This window comes from Bos javanicus, chromosome 24, assembly GCF_032452875.1.
Source record: "Bos javanicus breed banteng chromosome 24, ARS-OSU_banteng_1.0, whole genome shotgun sequence".
NCBI classification, from domain to species: domain Eukaryota; kingdom Metazoa; phylum Chordata; class Mammalia; order Artiodactyla; family Bovidae; genus Bos; species Bos javanicus.
In genome coordinates, this window is record NC_083891.1 from 35,672,945 (window position 1) to 35,691,505 (window position 18,561).

General features: G+C 43.2%; 1 protein-coding gene across 4 annotated transcripts in view; it reads right to left on the reverse strand.

Moving 5' to 3' along the window:
* The window catches only part of YES1 (YES proto-oncogene 1, Src family tyrosine kinase), a 64,020-nt gene extending 49,429 nt beyond the window's left edge, over positions 1–14,591 (reverse strand). The window contains exon 1 of one of the 4 annotated variants that reach the window (XM_061399812.1): positions 14,528–14,591. The gene's annotated coding sequence lies outside the window, so the exon portion shown is untranslated. Of the gene's footprint in view, positions 1–13,931; positions 14,141–14,215; positions 14,297–14,503 lie in introns of those variants that run through there. The other 3 variants (XM_061399810.1, XM_061399808.1, XM_061399809.1) reach the window with 3 other exon arrangements.
* Positions 14,592–18,561: the final 3,970 nt, after the last annotated feature.

The following is an 18,561-nucleotide window of genomic DNA, read 5'->3' on the forward strand; positions in this document are numbered from 1 at the left end:
GTCTTAGATTGTAATTTGAATAAACCTAACTTCTCAAAGCCTACTTCTTCACTTGCAAAAATAAAGACATTGAGCATACTTAACTCAGTTGCTTTCTCTGGCAGCACACACGCTAAGACGTGAACCAGACAGAAAAGACGGACAGAGCCCCCACGCAAGGACAGGCAGGCTTGTGAGGGGCTTAGGGCTTCAGAGATTTCAAGGGAAGAAAAAAGTAAGAAAATCCTTTCATTAAACAAAACAGCTACACGTCAGAACATTTAAGCCAGATTTTCAAAAGAAAAAAAGAATACCCAACTCAGAGTTTTGTAAGAAACAATCAGGTAAAATACATTAAAAGTATTTGCTGTTGTGATGGACACACATGTAAATAATAATTAGCTGCTGCTCCTGCTGCTGTTATCAAGGTCACAATTACCCTCACCTAGCTATGTGGTACTGGCCAAGGACTAAACACGTAAATATCAGAAAATAAAGAGTGCCCTCAAACAAGCCTGAGAGTAAGAATCTGTAAATGCTAAAGGTGGCATTCTGAATCAGTGGGAAAAAGGGAGAGATTTAATAAACAGCTGGTGTGCTCCATCATCTGACGAAGAAAAGAACTGGAGTCTTATCTCACAACATAGATAAATTTCAGAGTAAAAAGCTAGATTATTTGCAATATAAACCAAAACAAAAACCCATAAATAGAATTTTTAAAACGATTGTCAGTTGTGGAAAGTATTCTTAGAATACAAAATCCAGACGTTACAAAAGGAAAATTATTTGCAATAACTTTTTAAGATTAAAGAAAAATATTAGAAAAAATAAAGACAAGCAGAGATATGAGGGAAATGCTTGCAACATTAAAGATTAGTATCCATAGTATACGAACAGTCTGTAAACATCTATCAGAAAAAGACATCTCAAGAGTAAAACTGGCAAAGGTTACGAGCAGCCAGTTTACCACCTGGAAAAATGCACAGTAGCCTTCAACTGAAAAAGCAAATAAAAATTGTTCACATATATAACTAACAAAAATAAAACAATGTTCACAGACATTATGGGACAAACACCCATGCTCATATACTCCAATTTATTTTTTCTTTAAAAAACAAAACCCAGAAATACATAAAAAGAGCTCTAAGCGTGTTAATATCCCTGACTCTGAATATCAAAAAGATAAAGCAAAGTTTATAGGGACACTAGAAGATTTAATAATTGCAGAAAGGGGAAAATACAACAGAAAAAGAAAAAAAAACATGGAAAAGGAATCACTGGCCCTTGCCTTTAGAAGGAAATGAAGCTTTATCAGGTCGGACCACTCACCAACACAGGAAAAGTACCATTGACAGATGACCCAGAGTGAGTATTCCTGCAAACTCCAAAATGTGGGTAAAGGATTCCATAAAGCCTGCTGGACAACTGTTAAAGGTTACTTCTTTGTATTAATAACATTCCAATTGTTTATAAATGGTAACTGTTTAATAAACTGACAGAATTCTGTCCAGATTCAAAGGCAACTTTCAGTGTCTGCATTTATTAAAATTCACCTTTTAAGATGTCATTTAATTCTTTCTTTTTTTGAGATGTCTGTCTCCATGATTTCTATTACTGGTGGGGTCCTGCGAGTATCAGAAATGTCTTTCAGAACCTTCCAATGGATTCGTTGAGACCTAAAAGCCTGACATCAGTTAAAGCTATGCCCTCTTATTATCTCCTAAGTAGTTTCTTATACTTTTTTACTAGCTCTTCCACGAAAGAATATCCTCTTGTTACAGAAGTCAGGAGATTAAAAAGAAGACATGTCAGCTCTTTTTTACTACCTATTATTTCAACTTTCTGCTACTGCAGATCTGTGGTTTCTTTCTTCTGGCTGTGGATTGATCTCTAAGAGTTGTCTATGCTGTCAGATTTTCCATCTTGTAAGCATCAATCATCCTAAAAGTCCTACTCATCCTCTGATGATATCCTAAGAGGTTCTTGACGCTCTCTTCCACTTGACCTTTATTACAAGCTCCTCCTTCTGACTTAAGTTCGATACATTAAAAAAAAATTCAAAATCAAAAATTAAGCCCCAGGAGAAGTGGCTTAAGGGAGCAGGGTGGGGGTGAGGGGTGGGAGGGAAAGTGGGCCTTGAGATTGGGGAAAAGGGAGGTTTTAGCTCCACTGTAATTTCCACCTACCACTACCCCCACCAAATTCTTTGATACAGCTACTGTCTTTTCTCAATCACTAAAAATGCTATAGAAATGTAGATAAAAGTCCCATTCTATTCTGACCCCCTCCCCTCCCAGAGTGTTTCCTAAACTTTTCATATAAAAAAGTCTAGGGCATTTTTAGAGTTTTCATTACTTTAGGTGGTAAACTGCCCACTACAGTCTTAAACCATCATTATTAGTTTGCTTCTGTACTCAAATAAAGTGCTGCACTCAATATGCCAGCAAATATGGAAAACTCAGCAGTGGCCACAGGACTGGAAAAGGTCAGTTTTCATTTCAGTTCCAAAGAAAAGCAATGCCAAAGAATGCTCAAGCTACCACACAATTGCACTCATCTCACACACTAGTAAAGTAACGCTCAAAATTCTCCAAGCCAGGCTTTAGCAATACGTGAACCGTGAACTTCCAGATGTTCAAGCTAGTTTTAGAAAAGGCAGAGGAACCAGAAATCAAATTGCCAACATCCGCTGGATCATTGAAAAAGCAAGGGAGTTCCAGAAAAACATCTATTTCTGCTTTATTGACTATGCCAAAGCCTTTGACTGGGTGGATCACAAGAAACTGTGGAAAATCCTGAAAGAGATGGGAATACCAGACCACCTGATCTGCCTCTTGAGAAACCTGGATGCAGGTCAGGAAGCAACAGTTAGAACTGGACATGGAACAACAGACTGGTTCCAAATAGGAAAAGGAGTACGTCAAGCCTGTATATTGTCACCCTGCTTATTTAACTTATATGCAGAGTACATCATGAGAAACGCTGGGCTGGAAGAAGCACAAGCTGGAATCAAGATTGCCGGGAGAAATATCAATAACCTCAGATATGCAGATGACACCACCCTTATGGCAGAAAGTGAAGAGGAACTAAAGAGCCTCTTGATGAAAGTGGAAGAGGAGAGTGAAAAAGTTGGCTTAAAGCTCAACATTCAGAAAACGAAGATCATGGCATCTGGTCCCATCACTTCATGGGAAATAGATGGGGAAACGGTGGAGACAGTATCAGACTTTTTTTTTCTGGGCTCCAAAATCACTGCAGATGGTGATTGCAGCCATGAAATTAAAAGACGCTTACTCCTTGGAAGGAAAATTATGACCAACCTAGACAGTATATTGAAAAGCAGAGACATTACTTTGCCAACAAAGGTGCGTCTAGTCAAGGCTATGGTTTTTCCAGTGGTCATGTAAGGATGTAAGAGTTGGACTATAAAGAAAGCTGAGTGCTGAAGAATTGATGCTTTTGAACTGTGAGTGTTGGAGAAGACTCTTGAGAGTCCCTTGGACTGCAAGGAGATCCAACCAGTCCATCCTAAAGGAGATCAGTCCTGGGTGTTCATTGGAAGGACTGATGTTAAAGCTGAAACTGACAATACTTTGGCCACCTAATGCGAAGAGCTGACTCACTGGAAAAGACCCTGATGCTGGGAAAGATTGAGGGCAGGAGGAGGAGGGGAAAACAGAGGATGAGATGGTTGGACGGCATCACTGACTCGATGGACATGGGTTTGAGTGGACTCTGGGAACTGGTGATGGACAGGGAGGCCTGGTATGCTGCGGTTCATGGGGTCACAAAGAGTCGGACACGACTGAGCGACTGAACTGAACTCAAATATTGTTGCCTGAATTAAGAAGATACCATCTATGTCTACATCTTTCAAATAAATATTCTAACCATGTTTACCCAACTAAATTGTACAGCTTCAGGCAACTACTAGGTTACTTCCTGTCCCCTACCAAGGCAGGGCCTGCAACTTTTCCACTAAAAAGCCCGTCTCCCCTTCTACGGTGCGACGTTGTTACTGGAAGGTAACTGCCCTGCCAAGGACTATTTGTCTCAGTTCTACTTTCAACCAAACGCCCGCATATGATACCATCAATGAAGGGAAACTGACAAGTGCCAGAGTTCTTAAGAGCATGGCTGCCAGAGACATAGCTAGGGACTTCCCTGGGGGCTCAGATGGTAAAGAATCTGCCTGCAGGAGACCCAGGTTCAATCCCTGGGTCGGGAAGATCCCCTGGAGAAGGGAATGGCTACCCACTCCAGTATTCTTGCCTGGAGAATCCCATGTACAGAGGAGCCTGGCGGGCTACAGACCATGGACTCTCAAAGAGTCAGACACAACTGAAGAAAAAAAAAAAAAACACGAAAAATAAAAGCTAGGGACTATGACATAAAGAAAAACCCACTTACTAAAAGTACTTTTCTCACCTCTCCTTACATGTACACGTCACTGCTAAATCAAATCTCAGTTTCTCCATCAGACTCGAGTAGTGTTTATTTGAATTCATCCTGAGCATCAGTGCCATTGTTTAGCGCTGGGCCTGCCACTGCAAGGAGTCCTGAGGTTACCACGTGAGTTTTCAGCGAGGAGCTGGCTGCTGACATTGCTTTCTTCCATGCCTAGGCTAGACAAACACTGTCAGCAAACTGCTGCACTCTCCCACATTAAAAAAAAAATATATATTTAACATGTGTCTACTATGTGTTATTGTTCTAGATACATGGGATAACTTCAGTAAACAAAAGCAAGATCCCTGCCCTTGTGGAGCTTACATTCTGGTGGCAGCCATTCCAAGCATTTAGAGTTGGCACAGTTTTTTGCTGTTTGGCTACGCTGCCTGGCATGCAGGGAGGCCAGCTCCCAACCAGGGATAGAACCTGTGCCCCCTGCAGTGGGAGCACAGACATGTAACCACTGCATCATCAGGGATGTCCCTGGCACAACATGGTAAAACCTATCTGCCAACCCTCATGGAGACTCAATACGCACAGGCAGTAATGGACAAGTGCTGGTGGTGATGTACTGTAGATGTTCTATGTGGGATAATAATGCTACAACATCAAGCTGTATTCCCACAGGAAACAGTGCTCCAGCTTATTAGTGAAGATAAAGGGTACATTCTTAGATGAGAAAATGAAAGAAATAAAAGGAAGCCAAGGTGGTAAAGGAAATCACTGCCAATGTAACGGACACAGTGGCCACAGTGGCCACAGAGTAGCAAACAAAATTTCCATTCAGAGCTTGAGATGAGACTTTTCATCCAGAGAGCAAGGAATTCAAAGAACAAACAATAAGATCTAAAGGAACAAGCCAGTATGGAAGAATCCTACTGGATTTCCTCTAGAAGGAAGTGCAGCTTTGAAGGCTGGTGGGTCTGCACCAAGTTCAGGAAACCACCATCCTCCCCATGGAGCAAACCAGAAAGTTTATCTCCTTCTGCAGCATGAGCCCAAAACGTGATGAGGACAATGTAGATAAGACAGAGCTTTCAGCTATTTCTACCAACTCATCTAGGAATAAATCATGTACTCAGCAGAAAAGAAGGCAATACTGTACAGCTTGATCCAGCTTTGAAATTGGAAAACTGATACGAGCATAAACTACAGACATATATATGGGGGAGGGGTGCTGACTTTATACATACAGACCATATATACACTTTATAAACCCAAGCTTACAAAAGAACAGCATTTACTACAGTTGAGTTAGAGTAGTAACCCATTTCTGCATGCTTCTTTGTTCTTTTTATTAATAAATTTGAAAAAAAATTATTTAATTGAAAAAAATTTTAATGTCATTATTTTCTTTATCCACACTGTATGGCTTGTGAGAAGCTTATGAGATCTTAGTTCCCTAACCAGGGATTGACTCCGGGCTCTCCGTTCTAACCACTGGACCGCCAGGGAATTCCTTGATGAATTAAATTTAGATAGGAAAAAAAACTTGATTGGAAAAGCATGTGAACACTGTCTCTTTGCAATCGGGCTGTACATCCTGTTTCATAAAAAAGATAAATAATGCTTTGGAATTAGTACATTAATTTTCCATTACAAACCCAAACTTGTAAAAGGAAAGCACTTGCTACAGTCTACTGTAATAACCCATCTTTTTCAGCACATATAGTATCTGACTTTGACACCTATTATGAAATATGCACCACAAAGCTACTTCCATTAAAAAGAAAAGTCTAAGTGTTGAAAATTCTCAGCCCCAATGCAAATGCACACTTTAAAGAAGAAGGAAAAAGATAAGAAATCCCCCTTTCCATCGCTGCTCCTTAACCCTAAGGAAGGCATCTCATAAGAAACATGCTCGCTGTCAGTCATTCAGGCACATCAACTAGTCACGTGACCTCGGCAAATTACATATCCTTGTTGATCCTCAATTTTCCTTTGTGTGTAATGAAAGCCTATCTTACACATAATTCTTCTGTGTTTTTGGAAAGGCATTTCAAAGATTTAAGTTAAACATGATAATGTATAGCAAAGCATATGTCATAAAACAGGTTTTATCCCTTCCTTACCCAACGCCTAAGAGGAGGAGTGAAAGGGTGTGAGACAGATAAAAGGACGCGAAAAAGAAAATCACAGACTCCGCATTACGGCCACTGCCCAGTTTTCCCTTCTGCCTTCCTTGTTTTCGTTTCTCATTCCCAGTCTTTTGACCTGCTTCCATTTTTCACACTGTCCTACAGGGTCGGAGCAGGAGGCAAGCTTCAGTACAAGCGGGCAGGAGGAACTAGGGAATCTCCTGTCCTTATACCAAGCTTAGAGTCCTCACATCCTAATATGGAGCTCAGAGCAGTAATTTTTAAATAGTGAAAAGCAGGGAAGGTGGGGAAAGAGGGTGGCTGGCAGAAATACAGGTTCACCCACTGTATAATCAGAGCATTTGGTAGGCCAGGTATTTCCTGTGTTCACGGAGCCTGGTGAATTAAAAAAACCAAACCAAACCTGAAACCAATCAGAACATATTTACCATTGAAACACTGTTATATCTGTATATTAGGCTTTTACAGGTAAACTCTAATGGGCTGCCCAGAATCTAACCAAAAAGACAAACCCTACAGAAGAGAACTTTTTCCGGAAAAAGTATTTTTACTTTCAACCTTAAAATTGTAGCTTCTTTTCTTTCCCGTCCTTCTCTTTCTTTCTATTCAATACTCTGGAAATCTTAAAAAGCTAACCATTTTCAAATGCCCATGGCTTGTTCTAAATATTAATTACACATATTAAAGAAAAATATCCAAAACTACTAGTCTGCCCTTTTGTCAATTAAAAAAGTAAATTCGTTTTAACACTAATGGCTCTTTTCCTGACACAATGGGGCACAGCTGCCATCCAGTCATGACTGTTAACTGACATCACAACTATGAGCTTCAATGAATCAGTAAGTCCTCACTTTTCTAATTTTACTGCAAAATAAATCTGAAAAAAATTTTAAAAGCCTTGCTTTCAAATGTGTTTTCTTCTAGTAAAACTTCTAGGTAGGTGTTGGGGAGCCTGTGCATGTGAGTCACTAATACCTGTAAAGAACTAACATCTAGAAAAACATCAACTCAAGCCTAAATTCAATCAGTTTACTAGAATCTAAATCTACGCAGTGCAAAGAAAAGTTTCAGATGTATCACACCCTAATACCACCAAAAATCAGAGAAGTACTCTAACGGATTATCACACTAAGATCAATCTAAAAAATTCATAACAGCCTCCTAATTATAGCCAGCTCCACCCAACTGTGAATTCCTAGAAGGCAGTAGTCATGCTGCCATCATTTTCATAACATCAAAACTGGCACTGTATTTGCTGCATCATAGGTTTAATAAGTGCCCACTTATTGAATGGAATACACTGCATTTGCTTGAGGAAGTCCAGTGTTAAGTCTATTGGTCAATTTTTTACCCTAACTTTTACCCTAACTAGATATATGATATCTAATCAGGTCTCAAATTTTAGACTCCAAAGCATTTCCTTAATATTTTTATCAACATAAAAACCTTCAACTGTAGTAGAGTCACATAAGGCGTTAGAGAACATGTGGCCGAACTATATCCCCATTTCAAATGGTGAGACTGAGGCCTATGGAGTTCATTGAATTGACCAAGACCACATAGCTTAGTGGCTAAGAATCCACTTGCCAAAGCAGGAGACTCGGGTTCGATCCCTAGGTTGGAAAGATCCCCTGGACAAGGAAATGACAACCCACTCCAGTGTTCTTGCCTGGAGAATCCCATGAACTGAGGAGGCTGGCAGGCTGCAGCTCATGGGGTTGCAAGAGAGTCAGACACGACTGAGTGACTAAACACCAACAAACACAGCTCTTTCCTGTCAGAAGTGGAGTTAAAATCCAGGTGGCCTTTGACCTTTTAGTTCTGTCCTTATTACATTATGTTACCTTCTCTGCTCTTTTTCAAATGCTTGACTGCTATTATTTAAAAAGTATCCGAAAAAAATAAAAAGTATCCGTAAGGTGGAAAATATCAATACTAATAGCATTAGAGTAAATGTAAGAAATCCACTGGAGAAGGGAATGGCAACCCACTTCAGTATTCTTGCCTGGAGAATTCCATGGACAGAGAAACCTGGCAGGCTACAGTCCGTGGGGGTCTCAAAGAGAAGGACACAACTGAGCAACTAACACACAAAAAATCAATAAACTTGCCATGGAACGGTTTTAAGTATTGACTTATGCAGCAAAAGCCACTGATTTTCTCCACCTCATCCAAATTTCTACTCAATGCTAAGAAACTGAAAGTTACATTAAAAAAATTCAAGAAGTGACTATCTCCTGTAATCAGTTTAGATCAACGCATTGTTAGGAAGAGGCTGAAACCAGACAGTCTTTAAATTTCAGTGGTCAGTCTTTTCCTCCCAGTACTTCCTGTCTCCATCCCCACCAATAATTCAGCAGACATACCCTATGACCTATGCATTCTTTCATATGTTAGTTACATCAAGAAGATGAAGATTTCTTCATCGTTTTGTCCTTGAATATACGAATATTATTAAGTCATAATTATAATACTGACTGTCACTGATAAGATACCACATGTATTTTCTTAGAATCTAAGATTTTGGGTTTTCAACATTCATAAACTTTACTAGAAACTAGTATAACTTCAACAACAAAGTTTCCAGTTTATGTTAGAAATATCAAAATGATCTTTAAGTTCACATTTACAGTTGAAACTTTTTAAAAAGTTTTATAAAAGTGATTTTCTAGGCCAAAACTTTGAAGGTTAAAAATCTAAACAACTTGTTTTAACATTAGCTTCTGAAAAAGCATTAAGCTACTTTTGCAAAATTTTAGTACAGGTATGTTCTTGCCTGGAGAATCCCAGGGATGGGGGAGCATGGTGGGCTGCTGTCTATGGGGTCGCACAGAGTGGGACACGACTGAAGTAACTTAGCAGCATCATACCTTAAAAACATGTGTGGATAAAGTCTGTGTATATAAACTCATATAAATATACACTGAACCACATCCCTGTATACAATTCAAGATTTATTAAGGATTTATTCTCCTAGGGACTGATCTCAAAGATTCATGTGAAACAATTGCTTACTACAGGTCAAGTATATCACAGTCATGAGACAAAATAATTAGAAAGGAAGGAGAACTATGCTTTGATACCAGGGTTCTATGGAAGCACACAGAGTGGGGGTCAACACACCAGTGTCTTGTAGAGTATGTGCCACAATAACTATGTCAAGTGTGCAGTCTTCGGCACATCTTCCCTCCTTTTGGCTATGTAAGTTTAAGAGCTACTTCTCCCAACACTCTCTATCCCCTACCCCAAACTGACCAAATCTTGAACCACTAAATTTGAAAACCTGAACTAGCAAGGGGAACTACCTAGATCTTCCAATGGTATGGTAAAGAGGGGCTTCCTTGGTGGCCAGAGACAAGGGTTCGATCCCTGGGTGGAGCAGATCTGGAAAAGGAAATGGCAACCCACTCTAGTATTTCTGCCTGGGAAATCCACGGACACAAGAGCCTGGTGGTCTACAGTCCATGGGGTCGCAAAGAGTCGGACACGAATGAACAACAACAACGGTAAAAGAGAGAACAGATGTCGCTGCTCTCTGCTTGGCGTAATCATAAACTGAGAAACATTTCAGAACCTGCAACAATTTGCCTGCAGCATCTTCCAGGCTGGGGCTTGCCATATACAGCTGATGCCATGTATGCATTTGCTGATGTCCATCTTCTCATACCCCAGGAACAAAGGAAGAACAACAGGAAAAATAATCTGGGGTTCCCACTTGAAAAACTCAAGCAGTCACAGGGGAGATGCCCTGTGCAGCTAGCTCTAGAAATAATCCCTCTTGAAGGTCTTTCCACTTCCTGGAAGAAAAGCTGAGAGTCCAAAGAACCTGTGTATCAGCTCTGCCACCCACCAAACAACAGTAACAGCAGCAGCACTTCCAAGAGACACAGTTTAAAGCAGCAGAGTATGTGCTTCATATAAGCTTCAGAGAATCTGAAATCCCATCTATACTCAAATACGGGGCACTGCTATGGTGGTGGGGGGGGCGGGCGGGGCGCGCAGGAAGCACGGCTCAGTCCATCAGTAACCTCATAGTACATTACCCTGTACTCTCAACTTACAGCATTCCCTCTTTGCCCTGGAGCGAAGTTCAAGATCTTAAAGAATAACACCAGGTAAACCCAAGCCAGGAGGTGTTGCTATCAAGTCTGCTAGTTCCAAGACAACAGTGGTGCTGCTGCAGCCAACGATTCCTTGGCACACAGACGTGTTAAAATGATACTGGCAGCGGCCCCGGCTCTTCTCTTTCACCCTCTGCTGTTACTACAGCTCCTTTGGCTAAATCTGCCTCTGAGTTTAGACAGGAGCTGGATGGTTCATAATCACCCAGCAGCTGCAGCTGAGCAATAGGCAGCCTAATTGTGGCGCTGGAGCAGCTGAGAGGAAGAAAAGAGAGACGACATACCCCACTGCAGCCACACACAAGACCAACCAGACACCAAGATACTTTAAGAGGAACAGATGACTTCCTTTAAAGAAAAGCAGTTGTACCTCGCTAGAGGAACTTGTATTTGTGTTATAGACCTGTTTAAACGTGAACTCAAGGTGACCTAAGCCATGCAGCGTTCTGAACAATGGAAGATCTTAACTAAAACTTCCTGTAAATATTTCACACAACAAAGCCAGCGCCACAAACATCACCATTATAACATAACTGAAAGTTCCTGTGATGTAAGACGTGGCACAGACATGATCTCTTCAACTCTGCTTTACAGCAAGGCCAAGAAAGAACACGGCAACTACAGCAACCCATTCCATACAGCAAGTAAAGCACAAGGCAACGATTCACAGCATTTCAGAAACTCCAGTACCACAGTGTCCCCTGAAACAAAACACTATCTCTTCAGGTGCTGTTCGGCACATCTTCATGAAGTCTGAGTAAACTAAAACTTATTTTAAGCTGATAATTTTAAGATATCCTTAAGAATATCAGAACGGAGGCTGAAATGACTGATCTGAAGGATTACTGTTCCAGAAAACTGAAAATGGATGAAAAGATCTATTGCTTTGATACCACAGTTAAATTGAGTCTTAATTACCACAACTTGCTGAAAAATAAGGTATATTTTATATCTGATGACAGAACAGTGTCCACTAGTTTAAAAACATACTCTGATTACCTACTATTTGTTACGTACAACATGCAAAACTGAAGACGATTTAAAGTTAAATCTGGTGTCTTGTCTCAAAATATTAACGTAATTAACATGTTATTTACATGCAGAAGTAGTTATATACACCTGCTGGTTATCTGCCAGTTACCATTTAATAGGTCTAACCTGTTTGCAAATGGGCAACCCAAGCAGTGTTCTAAAGTCATCAAATACTAAGTTCTTCCATGAAGTCTTTCATAAAGCACATTACACATAGGCTTCTTTAAAGAGGGGAAAAAAAAAGTTTCACACAGACTAAAACACAGATTCAGAAAAGCAATCACGGCTTAATGAACCACACACTTGCAACGCCCTTGTAACCACTACCAGGAGCCAGGTCCCAATCACAATTTCCTCCCTCCTCTCTAATCTTGGTACTTCTCTAGAAATCACTTTCTTGCAGGTTTTTAAAAACCTGTTTTTTTTTAGTTTTATCACCTCAGTTTGCATTCTAAGTCACCAGACCTTGTACTGCTCTTTAAACATTTTTGATACTAGGCTGCTGCTTTTTTTTTTTTTTTAAGCTATAATGCTAATAGGAACTAACAAATAAGCCTTGTCTATGTTAAAGAGATTCACTAGATTAAGAGCTAAATGTATATATAGAGAAAAATTACATTAATTATTTACTGCCTAAAGAGATGCAAAACTGACCTCTATTATATAAACAAGACTTAGAGCACGTGTCAGTAATGTTTCATTTACACTGGTTCACTGCTATTCTTTTAAAATATTTATTATTTTAACACAACATATCATGAAGATTTGCACATTGATTTTTCAGCTTGAGAACCTACTGATTTATAAAAAACAACTTGAGCCATGTATTAATATTACACTTCAGCCATAAGACAAATTCCACCTATCCCGTAAGATAGGTCAAAGCTGTAATTTCACTTTCGGTTAAACAGAAAGGAGTCAATTTTGTGGTTTATGAAGTCAGCAAAAACATACTGCAAAATTAAAGCTATTATAACATTACGGTGGTTACAGCAGAGTATGTATTTTAAGAACCCTTTTATATTTCATCCTGGAAACGTGGATATGAACTGTCTTGTGTTTAGATTCAGAGCAGTCTTTTTTTTTTTTTTTCAAATTTAGGACCCAATGAATTGTCATCTAACATTCAAAATCTCCACTGAAGTTTAGCTAATATCCAAAAATTAAAATACAATTAAATGTCCTTTTCTTAAAGGATCAACTATGGCAGGGGTCTAATATATTAGTACAACAGAATAAAATATAAATATTGAAATACAACTTTCTCACAGAATAGATGAAAAACCATACTTAATGCATACAAGATCCTCGGCTTGTAATACAGGACACTTCATTACCTGTCCATTCAAAGTGTTTCCTGTCCATTGTGTGCTAACCATTGTGCTAGTTAAGAATTAAATTTACCACTTTGCCTTAAATGCCTATAGTCACATGTATGTATTTGTAATATTTTCCTTAGCGTGTAGTTTTAACTACAGATAATTTAACAGGATGGCTTAAACACACTTAGAACTGTCAAGATAACTTTGTCACTGCATTCCTGGAGCTGCAATGCACGAACATACCACAATCACATATGTGTGTACGTGAGATCACCTACGTGCAGGCACGTATCAGTGGGAACACACACACATAATAAATGGCATATACATAAAGTTTGATCCCAGTGGAGACTGAACTTTTCATTTCTCTAACAACTTACAATTCGTTAGACCATGTGTCAGGCCGTGCCTGTTTTAATTAATTAAGCAGTAATTCTACCCGATCCGAACCGCCTCGGGTCCCACCCACCACAAAACAATATCAGTCCCTAGGTCGGACTTGATTTTCGAAGAGCTTCTTAAAACAACGCTGCCCCATGCCCAGTAGAGCGAAAGCTGGAAGCAATTACCAAGAAGAAAAACACACATTAAAACAAGATTTTCTATAACACATGCGGACAGAGAACCGAACCAAGGCGGGAGGCGGAGCGGCAGAACGGCTGTAAAAGTGCACGCTGAAAACGGCATATTTCCCAACCCCCAACCCAAAACAAAGGAAAACTTTAACATGTTGCGGTTTTCAATCAAACCAAGTGCAGCCGGAGGCTCCCCCGCCCCACCCCCGCCCGCACTCCCGGCACAGATGCCGTGGGCACAGCCGACCCGTGGACCCGCGACCCCGGGCCGGGAAGGGCCGCTGCCTCCGCCTCCCATTTCGGCCCGAAGGGGCCCCGCCGCCCCCTCGCTGAGAGGCCCTCCAAGCTTACAGACGCGGGTGCGGGACTCCCGCCGCTCCGGGGACCTTAGATCGGACCTGGGCGGAACTGGGAAGGACTGGACGGGGCGGAGACCGAGCAGGGGGCGAGCAGGTAGCGCCTGGAAGGAGACACGCCCGCCGGGCCGGCCGGGCCGGGGGAGGGGAGAAGTTTCCCCCGAACTTCCCGACTCGGAGCGGCGGGGGCGGGAGCGGCGGCGCCTCCGGGCGCTGGGCCTAGCGCTGCGGGGCCAGGGTCGGCCGCCTCCACCCGCGGGGCCGCCGCCGGCTCCTTACCTGCGCTCCAGCCGCGCTCGCATGAGTCGCCGCAGCAGCAGGGAAAGGTGACGGGGAGGGGGCGGCGGGCGGAGACCAGGCCCGCGGCGCCCGCTCCCGTCCTCCACCTCCTCGTCCCGGGCGCCGGGCGGCAGCGACGACGGCACAGCCGGCCTCCGGCTCTCCACTTGAGGAGGAGGGAATTCCCGGGCTCCCCACCCCGCTGCCTCACGCTCCACCTTCTCCCCGCGCGGGGCCCGCCCTCACTCCCGGCCCCGCCCCCCATGCCGGCCCGGGGGCGGGGGCTACCTGCGCGCGCGGTCACCCGCTCACCGGAACTCGTGCCGCGCCCGGCCCGGCTCCGACGACCCCGCCTTCCGGCGCCGCCGCCGCCGTCGCGCGCGCCCCCTCGGGGGGCGGGCCGCCCCTCCCGCGGTCGCCGTCTGCGGCGAGACCGAGTCGCTAATCCCGACCCAACATGGCGGCGGGGCCCGGGGCGGCTTCCCGAGGCGGCTCAGGCTGAGGGGGCGTGAGGAGGCGGCTTTTCTCCACGCGGAGAGCAGGCCCACAGCGCCCCCTCCCCGCTCGGGGACCCCGCGGCTGCCGCGCGAGATGGGGTGGGCTGCCCTCCCCCTCGCTTTCTCGCGTCCCTTCGCCCCGCTCTGTGTAGTGCCGAGGGCTTTGTTTTCGTGGGGGAGGACCGGGGAGTTTGGGGGGCTGGCTCTTGGCTCCTCGATACTAGGCTTCCGCACCCTTTATCGTGGGTAGTAAAATCTCAGTCGCGCCGCGTGAGCCAGGGGGGCGTTCCTAACAACCTCATCACCCGCCTGATCGCCGTCCAAAAACGCTCGCGTCTGGCCGCCTTCCGACCCGGGGATCCTGTCCCAGCCCCGGGAGCTTCCTGTTGACTGTAGGTCGAACCAGCCTTGCCGGGAGAGGGGACCGAAGCCGAGTTCTATTGGCGACTCTCCCGGTAATGGTGGTTTGGGCTTATCTTGGGACCGCGTATTCTTAGGCGATGCTGGCGATGTCCCAGCGGAGGAACTGCGAGGCCGGGGGTCGCCGGAGCGGGCGACAGGTATTACTGTCCCATTTGACAGCTGTGGAAACTGAGGCTGCCGCTCCAACGAAGGCAGAGCACCCAGCAACTAAGACTCCTATATTTTGCAGCCGGTCGCTAGACGGAAAGGGGAGAGTGTCTAGAAGGACCTGGAATTCTAAAATGTGGGTCAGTCAGTGTCAGAAAGGGCTGAACACGGAGTCTCTTCTGCTGAAATCACTGCCCTGTCAGACTCTTAGATTAACTTCCTCTTCGTATTTCCTCTTTGGTGAGGTTATTAGAACTACTAATGTTGGGACTGTTGGTTTCCTTTGTGGTTTTTAGCGAAATTCAGAATCATCCTTGATATACACAAAATGATACAATCATATGTGTCAGTATTCTGGTATTCTAGGAATTTAGGAAACTCTATATAAGGGTATGAAAAAAATGTTTTTTCAGCTCACTAGATGAACCAAAGATAGGCTTAGACATTTACATTAACTAAAAGGTGCTTTAATATTAGATTTAGCTACCAAACCCTCATTTGCTCTTGAGTGTCATGGGCATTAAAAATTTCATGTTGGTTCACCAACCATGGTGGTCCACTGGTTAAGACTGCACTTCCACTGCAGAAGGCAGGAGGTTCCATCCCTAATCCAGGATCTAAGAGCCTCCCTGCCTCTTTGGCCAAAATAAATAAATGAATAAATAAACATGTCATGAAACTTAACATTTAACTTTTTTTTAACTAGAAAATAAATTCCTTGAACTGTTACTTTTCTAAACTTCTATATAAAATAGAGATTATATCTTTGTCCTAAACTCATCTTCAAAACCAAAAAAAACACCTCTCAGCTTCATAAAATCAATTCTAAAATACTAGTTAAAATATGCTAAAATCAATTCTAAAATACTAAAGTCAACTCTATAAGGGGTGAGGTGGCTTTGAAAATATTCTGTATGGAGTTTTAAAGGTGGGCAAGGGTGTCAAAATCTCTCCATGTTTTGTTACATTCACTCATCCTTGTTTTCATCCCTTAACCATCATTTTTATTTTATTTTTTTAAACCTCATTCCCTGTTTTTTCTTCTGGAATATTCATCTTAACATCAAGCTTCAGTCTGTGAATATTCTTGCAGACTTTTCAACCTTAAACTCAGTGGCTCATTTATTTCTAGGCATATTTAAAACAAATGGGACAGGACTTTTTTGGTGGTCCAGGGGTTAAGAATCCAACTGCCAATGCAGGGGACCCAGCTTCAGTCCCTGCTCCAGGAAAACCCCCACATGCTGTGGAGCAGCTAAGCCTGAGCATCACAACTACTGAGCCCTCGGGCCCACAAGCTGCACTAGAAGAAGCCACTGCAGAGAGAAGACTGTACCTGTAAGGAAGAGGAGCTCCTGCTCCCTAAAAGTGAAAGTTGCTCAGTTCTGTGGACTCTCTGCGACACCATGGACTATACAGTCCATGGAATTCTCCAGGCCAGAATACTGGAGTGGGTAGCCTTTCCCTTCTCCAGGGGATCTTCCTTGACTGAGGAATATCAGACCTAAGGATTGAACCTAGGTCTCCTGCATTGCCGGCGGAGTCTTTAACAGCTGAGCCACAAGGGAAGCTCCTACAACTAGAGAAATCCTGCACATAGCAATGAAGACCCAGCGCAGCTAAAAATAAATACACACACACACACACAAAACAAAAAACAAGCAGGACAAAGAACCTCAAGTCTCACTGAGTTTGGTTTAATAGAAGTTGCTTTCAAGTGATTTCTGTTCGTTTGTGAAAAGGACAAATGAAGAAGCACAGCCTCCCACAGGGCAGGGAGATCTGCTATGCATTAACCTTATGGGTTAAGGGTTCAGGAGTCATAAGGAGCCCAAACCATGGGGTCCCTGGGTGAATCTGTCAGACAAAGGGGAAAGCTTGAAATAAATGAGTGAAATGTGTTAAGTCCTTTCAAAAGTGAAACACAAAATTTGTTTATTAATACTTACAATTACTTGACTGATATACAGTTTACAGTACATTTGGAGTTTAGCTAGGGCCACACCCTCTCACCCTGGAACATCTGATTCTGCCAGGAAATGGTTGTGTTTGGAATAAACCTCTCCTGCCTGCTGTCAATCCTCTGCTGCTGCTGCCTCCATCTCTCAGGCTGTGATGATAATCTTCTCTTCCTGGTAACTGGAGAGCCTTGTATTCCTACAGAGGGTGCATGCACTGGTCTCTGCTCTTTATCCTCACTACTACCCCCTACCCAAAAATGCCTTCCCCCAGGCTTGAAGTACCTGCCCAAAGCTTGGCGCTCCTTAGGTCCACTCAGCGCCTCAGGTTATCTTCACCATCCCAGCTTTGCCTCCTCCACCTGGCCAATTAGGGCGAACATGAGGAGCCCTCTAAGCAAAGATTTGGAAAATCAGGCAAAAGGAAATTATTCATCCTTGAATATTAGGCTCATTGTGCCAAGCTCCGTGGAGAGGTGCTGTAACCCATCCATTTCTGATACCTTCGTTGCTTCACAGACTGGTGCTCAACTGGGTAATTCATTGGATGTGTAAGGACATCTCCGACAATGAATAGACATAAAAAATGGCAGTCTTACATGAGCTTCAGCAAATCCAACCCATCTTTTTGCCCTGTTTTGTTGCTCTCTCCAGTGTCTAATTTCTTGACCACCTGGTCTATGATCTTAGATTTCCATCCTGTGCCTGGTTTGCCTCCCCAGCTCCAGGACTGTTTTTTGGAAATCTAGTCTTTGCTGTTGGAATCTATTCTCGGGTCATCCTGGTTTATTTCTGTGACTTCAGTTCTTCCTAGTTCTCCTGCATTTTGGTCCCAGGCCTGTTGCATGTAGACAAGTCCCTACCAGCGTCAGCAAACTTACCCCCACCCCCCACCCTGCACCACTTTGCCTATTCCTAGGTATTTTCTTTGGCTATACGAAATGGCATGTGAGATTTTACTTCCCCAACCAGGGATTGAACCAGTGCCCCCTGCAGGGGAAGTGCGGAGTCTTAATCACTGGACCACCAGGGAAGTCCTTGCCTATTCCCAGATACTGTTTTTCTGTCACTAAGTTGTGTCTGGCTCTTTGCAACCCCATGAACTATAGATTGTTGGGCCCCTCTGTCCTCCATTGTCTCCCAGAGTTTGTTCAAATTCATGTCCATTGAGTCAGTGATGCTATCTAACCATCTTCATCCTCAGTCACCCCCTTCTCCTTTTGCCTTCCATCCTTCCCAGCATCAGAGTCTTTTCCAAGGAGCTGAAGAGTCAGCTCTTCGCATCAGGTGGCCAAAGTGTTGGAGCGTCAGCTTCAGCATC